A 9,205-nucleotide genomic window follows, 5' to 3' on the forward strand; every position below is an offset into this window, starting at 1 on the left:
CGCCCGGCCCACTCCGCTTCTCGCGGGCCGCCCTGCCCTCCGCTCGGCCGGGACGGGCCAGCCCCGCCGCGGACACGGCTTTCCCCGCCTTGCAAACGCGGACCGGCAGCCTCGGTTTGGGTGAATTCACAGTTTCCCGGGGAGGGGAAGTCCGCTTCCATCAGCCCTGCCGCCCTATGGTTTAAAGACAAAGTAAATATTGAACCCTCATTCTCGTAGGCATGTATTTTTTTAAAAAAAATCCTCAGTTACTATTTTAGGGATAGAACTGGGAAGACAAAGCAAGGATCCTACAAAAAACTTTTAAGATAACAAGCCAGAAGGCAACGAGACTACGTCCTGAGAATCAGGCTCTGCGTCCTCTCCCCAGGGAGGGAACGGAGACGGGCTCTGCACAAGCCCGCCTCCCTGGAGGAGGGTGGCTGGCCACAGCTTTCTGTGAAGAGGGCGGGGTGACAAGGCCGTGCGGGAGAATGTACTGAAGATGTCGTCTTCTTTTTATTCTTTAAATGTTCCCCCTCATTCTGTCACCCAGGCTAGAGTGTAAGTGGTATGGTCACGGCTCACCACAGCCTCGACCTCCTGGGTTCAGGCGATCCTCCTGCCTCAGCCTCCCAAGCAGCCGGGACTCCAGGCATGCACCCCCACACCTGGCTCATTTGTTCAAAAATTGTGCGTAAAGACAAGATCTCCCTGTGTTGCCCAGCCTGGTGGAACATGATCACACCGTGGAAGCAATCCTCTTCCCCAGATATTTCACTACAAATGTATTTTTATTTCCTTAATCAATAAAAAGTTTTAAGAGCGTAAGATTCAGGCCTCTGTCACCTGAATTCAGTCCAAGCCCATATCCCTCCCTAAATGCTCAAATATCTCAGAGTGCTTAACGTCGCCTGGCCAATGTTCCTGAGTGCGGTGCTTCGGGGCCAGTGTTCTGGCCTGTCAGACACGTCACAGGCAACATCTGACCACCTGGCTCCCATCTCCGAAGCTCACCGAAGGCTTGCTCCATTTCCACGCATGCTGGCTCTCAAGTTGTCTTTCTCCTGCTCCTGGAGGGGTTTACCACTTCCTCCCCTGCAAACATGGAAGAGTTCAGTTTTAGAAGCGGGGAGAGGATGGGCAGCTTTGATTAGACCCCAGTGGCTATTGTGGCCGCTTCTTTCAGTCAGAGGTTCTGAGAGGGCTCCCTTCTACTCCCCACAAGGAAACGGCTCTCTGATGAACCAGCGTGTTCTGTAGCAGGGAGGTGCTCATTCCACCTTCAGATGGGCCACGAAGCTCCAGTGCTCTGCCTGGGGACGCTGTATCAGTTCTCGAGCCAACAGCCAAGTTCTTTTCCCCTTGTTTGTTTATTCGACAGTACTTGTGGCCTGAGAGTCGCTTGGGCTGCTATAACCAAACACCATGCACATGGGTGGCTCACCAAGAACAGAGACGGATTTCTTGCAGATCTGGAGACCAGAAGTTGAAGATCAAGCCGCCGGCCCATTCAGCGCCAACGAGGATCCATTTCCTGGTTCCCCGATGGCACCTTCTCCGTGTCCTCGCGTGGGGGAGGGGTTGAGAGAGCTCTCTGGGGTCTCTTGAATAAGGGCACTGATTCCACTCATGAGGGCTCCACCCTCGCGACCTAATCACCTCTCTCAACACTCCCCCACCCCGCTGATACCATCACTTTGGGAGTTAGGGTGTGACACATGAATTTGGATGCGACATACCCGTTCAGTTTGTAGCACTTCTGAAACTCGACTACGTGGAACACACTGTGGAAAGTCCTTTTCTCCTGGGTCACTTACGTGTGTCATTGCTCTCACGAGCAAAGCCCCCCTCCTTCTGCTACAACTGGTCTGACGCTTCCTTCTGATATTTCCCAAACTTCGTCGGAAACCCTGAGGTGCGTGTTCGCACAGATTCCCAGGTCACGGCTCCTGGACTTTTGTAGGCCTCGGGTGGGGTCCCCGAATCTGCCCTGTTTTCCTAAGAAGCCCCCCAAATGGTGCTGATGTGAGTAGTTCACAAAGTGTGCTCTGAGAAGCTCAGCTCCTTCCAATCTGCACCCAAACTCATTTTCCCCCGAGTCTCACTTCAAGAGCCTGCATTTCTCGCCTTGGTGTACGACATCTAGCACGCTGGGGTAAGGCACGCGAACAGCGCCGGTACACGGTCCAGACGCAACAGAGTCAGAAATGACTGCCGTTACCCAGACTCCCTCTGGCCTCTGTGCTCCGTCCCCTGCTCTGCCGCTGTCTGCGCCTCCTCTTTTTCTGGCTCGGAAGTGCTTTTTTTTTTGAGTCAGAGTCTTACTCTGTCACCCAGGCTGGAGGGCAGTGGTACCCTCATGACCACTGCAGCCTCGACCTGCTGGGCTCCGGCGATCCTTCCGCTTCAGCTTTCCAAGGAGCTGGAACTACAGCAGGCGCCACCGTGCCCAGCTAATTTTTTGATTTATTGTAGAGATGAGGTCTCACCAAGTTCCCCGGGCTGGTCTCAAACCCACAGGCTCAGGCAACTCTCTCACCTCAGCCTCCCAAAGTGCTGAGATTATAGGCATGAGCCACCACACCTGGTCAGAAGCACTCAGTTTTGAGGGGCTCCAATCCACCCCCACATATCCCTCACACGGCAGACTTTCCTTCTCCAACACAGCCCAGACATGTCGTCTTCCACCCCTAAAGGCCACAGAGACCTCAGTGGTCTTTCCCTTTAGCTTCTAGTCTGCAGATACCTGGCGATAGGAGACCATGGAAAGCATGATTACCCTGGGAGGTGCCATCAGCCTGTTGTCCACCGAGGAGCTTCCAGAGGGCAGTGGCCGTAGAAAAGAGGCATGAGCTGAGGCAGAGCTATTTCTGACTACAAGAGGCCTTGGGGGATCAGCCCACGCAGGGCCTGATCCAGTTTGAGTCCGTGGCGAGTGAACCGACCACAAGAGAGAATCGATCTTAGGATGGGTTTCATTTTAAGGTGACTACGTATTTTGGGGTGTAAAAAGGTGTTAAAGTTACTTTTTTCGAAGCCCTTATCTGTTGGAACTGGAGTATTTGTGGGTATAATGATACAGTGTGTGAGATTTGTCCTGAAATATTTCAGGATAAGAGACTGGCAAATATTGATAATTCGGTTGCCAGGAAACTACTTACGCAGCCCTTGACACCCTAACTGTGATGTGTTCGGGTGCTACAGTCCGAAGGTCTGTGTCCCCTCAAAATTCCGATGTCAAAATCCTAGCCCCCCAAGGTGATGGTATTGGAGGTGGGAGTCTTCGGGAGGTGATGAGGTCATGAGGCAGAGCCCTCACGAAAGGGACTTGTGCCCTTTAAAAAGATACTCCACCCCTTCTAACATGCGAGGACACGGCAAGATGAGACCTTTCTGTGAACCAGAAGGTGATCCCTCACTAGACACCGAATCTGCCGGTATCTTGATCTTGGACTGCTCAGCCTCCAGAGCTATGGGAAGTCAATTTCTGTTGTTTATAAGGCACCCGGTTTACGGAATTTTCTTACTGCAACCGGAATGGACCAAGACAACAGGGGATCATTATTCTATTCTCTATTTGTGTATATTTCTAAATTTTCCTATGAATAAGTTAAAATATAAGATCTTAGTGGCATGTCATTGACTATTGACTATGTAACATGCAAATGACCTTCTTACTCTCTAGTTAGCCCTTAAATATGTGCAATAGTATTTTTTTCTTATGCTTCCTTCCATTTTCCCAATTTCCCCAAAACCCAAGTCTTGAATATATTCCCTAAATCTTCACAGCTTTATGGCTTTGTCTGCAGCATTCCCACTCTCTAGGATGTTGTTGGGTTCTCACTTTTGCTAGTGATAGACAGTTATCTATCACTGCTTTTTAAATGACCCTAGACTTAGTGTCTTAAAACAACCACCATTTTATTGTAGTTCTGTTGATCAGGAATTTGAAAAGAGCTCAGCTGAGCGGTTCTTCTGCTCCATGTGGTACTGATGGAGATCACTCGATGGTAGATGGATTAGACTGGAGAATCTCAGACAGCTCTGCTCACCTCTCTGGAGTCTTGGTTGAGATGGCTGGAAGGCAGTACTCTGCTGAGACGGGCAACCGGAGTGTCTGCATACAGCCTCTCCAGCATGCTGACTTAGGCTAGGAAGAGTATTCCAAGATCAGGTGTTTCAAAAGACAAGAGGGAGAAGCTGCCAGTCGCTTAAGGTCTTGGCCTGTTAACGGACACAAACCAATGTCATTGTAGTCTGCTGATCAGGGCAGTCACCAGACCCACACGCACTCAAGAGGAGGAATATAAATCCCACTTCTCAAGAGGAGGACAGAGAGGACTTTGCAGACATCTTTAATCTTCCATACCACCCGCCCGTCAAGGCTAAGCTCTGATCTTGCCTCCTCCAGGAAGCTTCCCTTGCTTCTTTTCAGCCAGGAGCACACTTTCTTTTGAATCTTTGCAACCTTTCTGCTCCCCCGACTGTTTTCTTATTCTCCCTTAGATTTATTTGTGTACCTTCTCCTTATTCCCTTGAATTTTAACATTTTGTTTTCTCAATGTGTTTGTTCTCTTTTTGAATCATCCCACGGAACCACATACTCTATAAATAGTTAATGAATACATAAGTGCTGTCATTTAAAAGTGAATCTGGGATTACACAGATCTTGTATAAGGGAGATCATTTCATACGACCCTGTTTTTGTTTTTTGTTTTTTAAGTTCAATGTTAGAAAAGTATGCGGTTCATGTAACAAGCTTGCACCGGCAGCAGTCAGGACAGTGACAAGGACGACCGTGATATAGAGAGAACCCTGCAAAGGCCGGCCCCGAAACTGCCCAAACCAGTGGACCAGCCATCAGAGGGTTAAGATCCGTGCTTAGTGGTGGGTCCTCCACACCCCTTTCCTGTTTATTAAGCAAGTTTCCATGTTGGAATTTTAATAACTTTTACCATTTGAAATAACTAACTGAAGCCAAAGCTGGGAAAGGGGGAAAGTTTCCTCTCGGGCCAGAAAAATTGAGAAGCACAAAGTCCTTATTATGTACAGCTCTGGTTCCCAGAAGTTTCTGTGAGCAGGGCTCACACAGAGGTACCCAGGACTTACAGAAACATGTGGCCCCTGAATGCCTGAATCCAGGAGTCCACGGGTAGACGCGGCCTGAGTGCCTGGGCTCAAGAGTCCACCGGCAGACGTGACCTGAGTGTCTGCGCCCAGAACTCTAAGGGGACACACAGATCCTAGTGTCTCTGCTTAGGACCCCACAGGCAGACGTGGCCCCTAAATGTCTGTGCCCAGGACCCCATGGGCAGATGTGGCCCTTTATTGACTGTGTCCAGGACTCCAGGGGGTAGATGTGGCTCCTCGGTGAGTCTGGGTGTAAATTCTCAGCCAGGGAACCTGGAGACACCCAAGGTTCTGGGAGAAGTTCCGGGAGAAATAGCCATCTTATGGGTGAATCTCAGGTGAAACGGGGTGACATTATTACAACAGAGGAACACCCTGAATGAGGCCCACTTTCAGTGTCTTTCAAACTTTCTCAGTATTTTAGGCAAAAGTCTCTGAAACTCTGTGGAATGAGGAAGACGTTATCGAGACTGCCATGACTGACAAGCGGCACAGACTGCCACGTGAGAAGGTCCACACTTCCGCCTTCCTACTCTCTGTGCCGTGGAGGTGGAGGCCACCATGAACTTCTTCGTGTCAAGTTCAGAACAGCAGCCCAAGCAGCTGGATGCCAATCGCAGGTCCATCGTCTGTGAGTGAGGGATTTCATCCCTAGGTGCCAAGACCAAAAGCCAATGCCTGCTGTCAGGATAGGTCCTACGACACCCCAGCCCACTCCCTTGTTGGTCAGGGGCTGGGCAGGGCCAGGAGGCCACGGGCACTGGTGGGGCGGGCGAGGCCAAAGGACCCCACGGGCTCCAGGGCACCAGACCGATTTCTTGCCTGAGGCATGACCGAAATGGTCCCTTCGGCGTTTGGCGGATGACTTAAATCGCTAAGTGGTGGGAAGAGATCTGTAAAGACATTTCCCCTGGTGGTCTTGGAGCACTGTCGAGTGAGTCTTGCTCAGCTCTGTTCAAGGCCACGTGATTAGAGCGAGCTCTTCCTCAAGTGCAGACCCACTGCGACCCACAGAGCTTCCCGGAATGTGTGTGTGTGTGTGTGTGTGTGTGTGTGTGTGTGTGTGTGTTTGTTTTTCATTCTTCTTAAAATGTTCTCATGGGGGTGCTGTTTTGCTACATAGTTAGATTTTGTTTATGTTGTCATTTGCATATTTATATTTATCGTGCACAGAATTTTTTTTTAATGGTCAATATTTTTTATTATGATATTGTGGGGTACAGTTAAGGGTTAGGTATACAAATATCCTTCGTTCGGGCACCCTTGTTGATAAGAGGTGTCTCCCCGTCCCCAGACAGATATTGCCTACCGTTAATCTCACCTCCTGTCCCCTCCCCGCCCCCCAAAGTTTCCCACCACTGTCAGTCCTTTTCTTATAGTATTAGGTTGGATGTTCAAGGTCCACTGTATGAGTGAGAACATGTGATACTCAGATCTTTGTTTCTGTGAGAGGTCACTCAGTATTATAGACTCTAGTTCCATCCAGGTTGCTGCGAAATTCATGATTTTGTTCTTTTTTATGGCTGCATAGTATTCCATCGTGTATATGTACCACATTTTTTTAATCCAGTCCTCTTTTGATGGACAGCATGGTTGCTTCCAGGTTCTTGCTATTGTGAACAAGGCTGCGATAAACATACGTCACGATTTTAAAGTTGTCGTGTCAATGCGAGCTTACGTGCAAAGGTAAATGCGTAGGGTCAGCCTGTGGTTCACGAGAAATCGTAGTTCAGTCGCACTCCTCCCAGCCCGCGTCAGTGTCAGAGATTCAGTCCTCCTGTTAAAGCATTATATCCCTAAGGCGCCTTGTTTCAGTAAAAGTCTGATAAAGAGTAACAATAAAACGGTCACCGCTCACTGAGAGAAGGACAAAGCCACAGCAGCCTCCATCTGCATTAAGCATTTCATCTACTCAGCACTGTCTAGGCACCCATTAGGTGCAACAGCGGCCCCAGGCCGTCTACGGTCTGTGGTGTGCCTGCTGCTGCTTTGTGGCTTCTAGGTAGATCCCTCCGCCCCAGGTCTGCAGAGTGGGCAGGAATAGAGCCTCCACTTACAGGTAAGGAACCCAAGGGTCCGAGAATATGATTGCCTGTCTGCAGTTTGCACCAACGTGTAGGTTTTCTGACTCCCAGTCCCAGGCTCTTACCGTCCACTCCGGCGGTCCAGTCCACATCTTTGGGTGTTCGGAATATCAGCAACACTGGCACTGTGCCGGGAGTTGTGGGGTCCAATTCTGGCCCCCAGGAGGCCATCTGTCCAACTGCGCAAGCAGGAGGAACAGGGACTGTAATTAGATCTTGCAAGCTATTAGAGAGTTGTCTCAGAGCTGGCAATTTCAAGGTCAGTATTATTAGAAACAAGAATGATAAATATTCATAAAAATGAGAGATAGTTTACAAAGTACCTCACCTAGAGTTCATTATCCCAAACTCATGGTTGGGGTGAGGTCATTCCTGTCTACCAAAACATCTCTCTTCATCTTGAGATCGGCTCAAAATCCTTGCCTCACCTGGGAAATGTCATCCCCCTTTGGTGGCTATAATGTCATACACATGATATTTGCACATTCGTTGGAGATAGTGTAGGTATTTCCTTTGTGAGATTTCGCCCTTGCTGTTTTGTTTCCTCCCTGCTGTGTGTGCGTTGCAGGAGGGTTTTTGTTTGTTTGTTTGTTTGTTTGTTTTTTTGAGTTGGAGTCTCACTCTGTCGCCCAGGCTGGAGTGCAGCGGCCACTCCCGGCCACCGCAGCCTCGACCTGCTGGGCTCCGGCGATCCTTCCGCCTCAGCCTTCCGAGTAGCTGGAACTACAGGCATGCGCTACCACGCCCGGCTGATTTTTTGATTTATTGTAGAGATGAGGTCTGGCTGCCCAGCGGGTCTTGAACCCCGCGGGCTCAGGCAATCCACTCACCTCAGCCTCCCAAAGGCGCGAGATTACGGGCTGAGCCACCGAGCCCGGCTGTGCTCTGCCAGTTTCAACATGAGCTTCCAGTTCATAGAAGGGAAGACCGTTGGGAGGGTTTTATGGACCAGGCCTGGAGGTGGCACCATCACCTTCACAGGATCTCACCCATCCTGAAGGGAGGCTGGGAAAAGTCAGCTGACTACCCAAGAAGAAGAGGAAACAGGTGTTCTCGTTTGCTAGCAATCACTGCTAAGATTTTGGGAGTGACTTTTTACTTTGATATAATGTCAAACTTGGAAGTGGCAAAGATGAATTTACCCAGATTTACCAATTGTTCACATCTTGCCAGTTTGCATCTATGTGTGTATACATATTTGTATGCACATATGCAATGCATATATATGCATTTTTATGAACCATTTGAAATTAAGTTCAAGACATGGTATCCCTTTGTCCCTAAACACTTGGGTGTGCATTTCCTAAAAACAAAGACATTTTCTTACACAGCAGGTTTCCTAACTCCTTTGTGCCTCATTTTCCTCATCTGTAAAATGGGAATATTACTGGCATCAAAGAATTGTTGTGGGGAGTATGCAGAGTGAGCTGGGCCTGGGAGTGGTGGTGCTGACTGGTTGTTGGGACCATTCTGCCCCTTTCAGGTATCTGCGATGGGGATGCAGCCAATGACCTCACCCTAATGGACGGCTCGGTGGTGGGTGGGGCTGAGGATCCTGCTCCCTTTCTGGACAGCTGGCAGGTGCCCAGCTCCCTGACCTCAGTGGGCCAGACCCGCTTCCGCCCAGACAGCTGCGCCACGGCTGACTGCTCGCCCTGCCTCCGTATGGTGTCCAATCGCACCTTCAGCGCCTGCCACCGTTTTGTATGTGCTACCTGGGCCCAGCGTGGGGGACACTTCCTGGGCTGGCTGGGGACAGCAGCTGCAAGACCATGTTGCTTCTCTGGGTGGGCCTGGGAGGAACTGGGTCCTGGGGTGTGGGGCACCAGAGTGGACAGCACTACCTGATGCATGTTCCAGGTGACCCCGGAGTCGTTCTGTGAGCTGTGGATCCGGGACACCAAGTATGTGCAGCAGCCCTGCGTGGCCCTGACCGTGTATGTGGCCATGTGCCACAAGTTCCACGTGTGCATCGAGTGGCGGCGCTCCGACTACTGCCGTGAGTGGGG

Source organism: Carlito syrichta, unplaced genomic scaffold (genome assembly GCF_000164805.1).
Source record: "Carlito syrichta isolate Samal-C Ts95f unplaced genomic scaffold, Tarsius_syrichta-2.0.1 Scaffold309712, whole genome shotgun sequence".
NCBI lineage: Eukaryota > Metazoa > Chordata > Mammalia > Primates > Tarsiidae > Carlito > Carlito syrichta.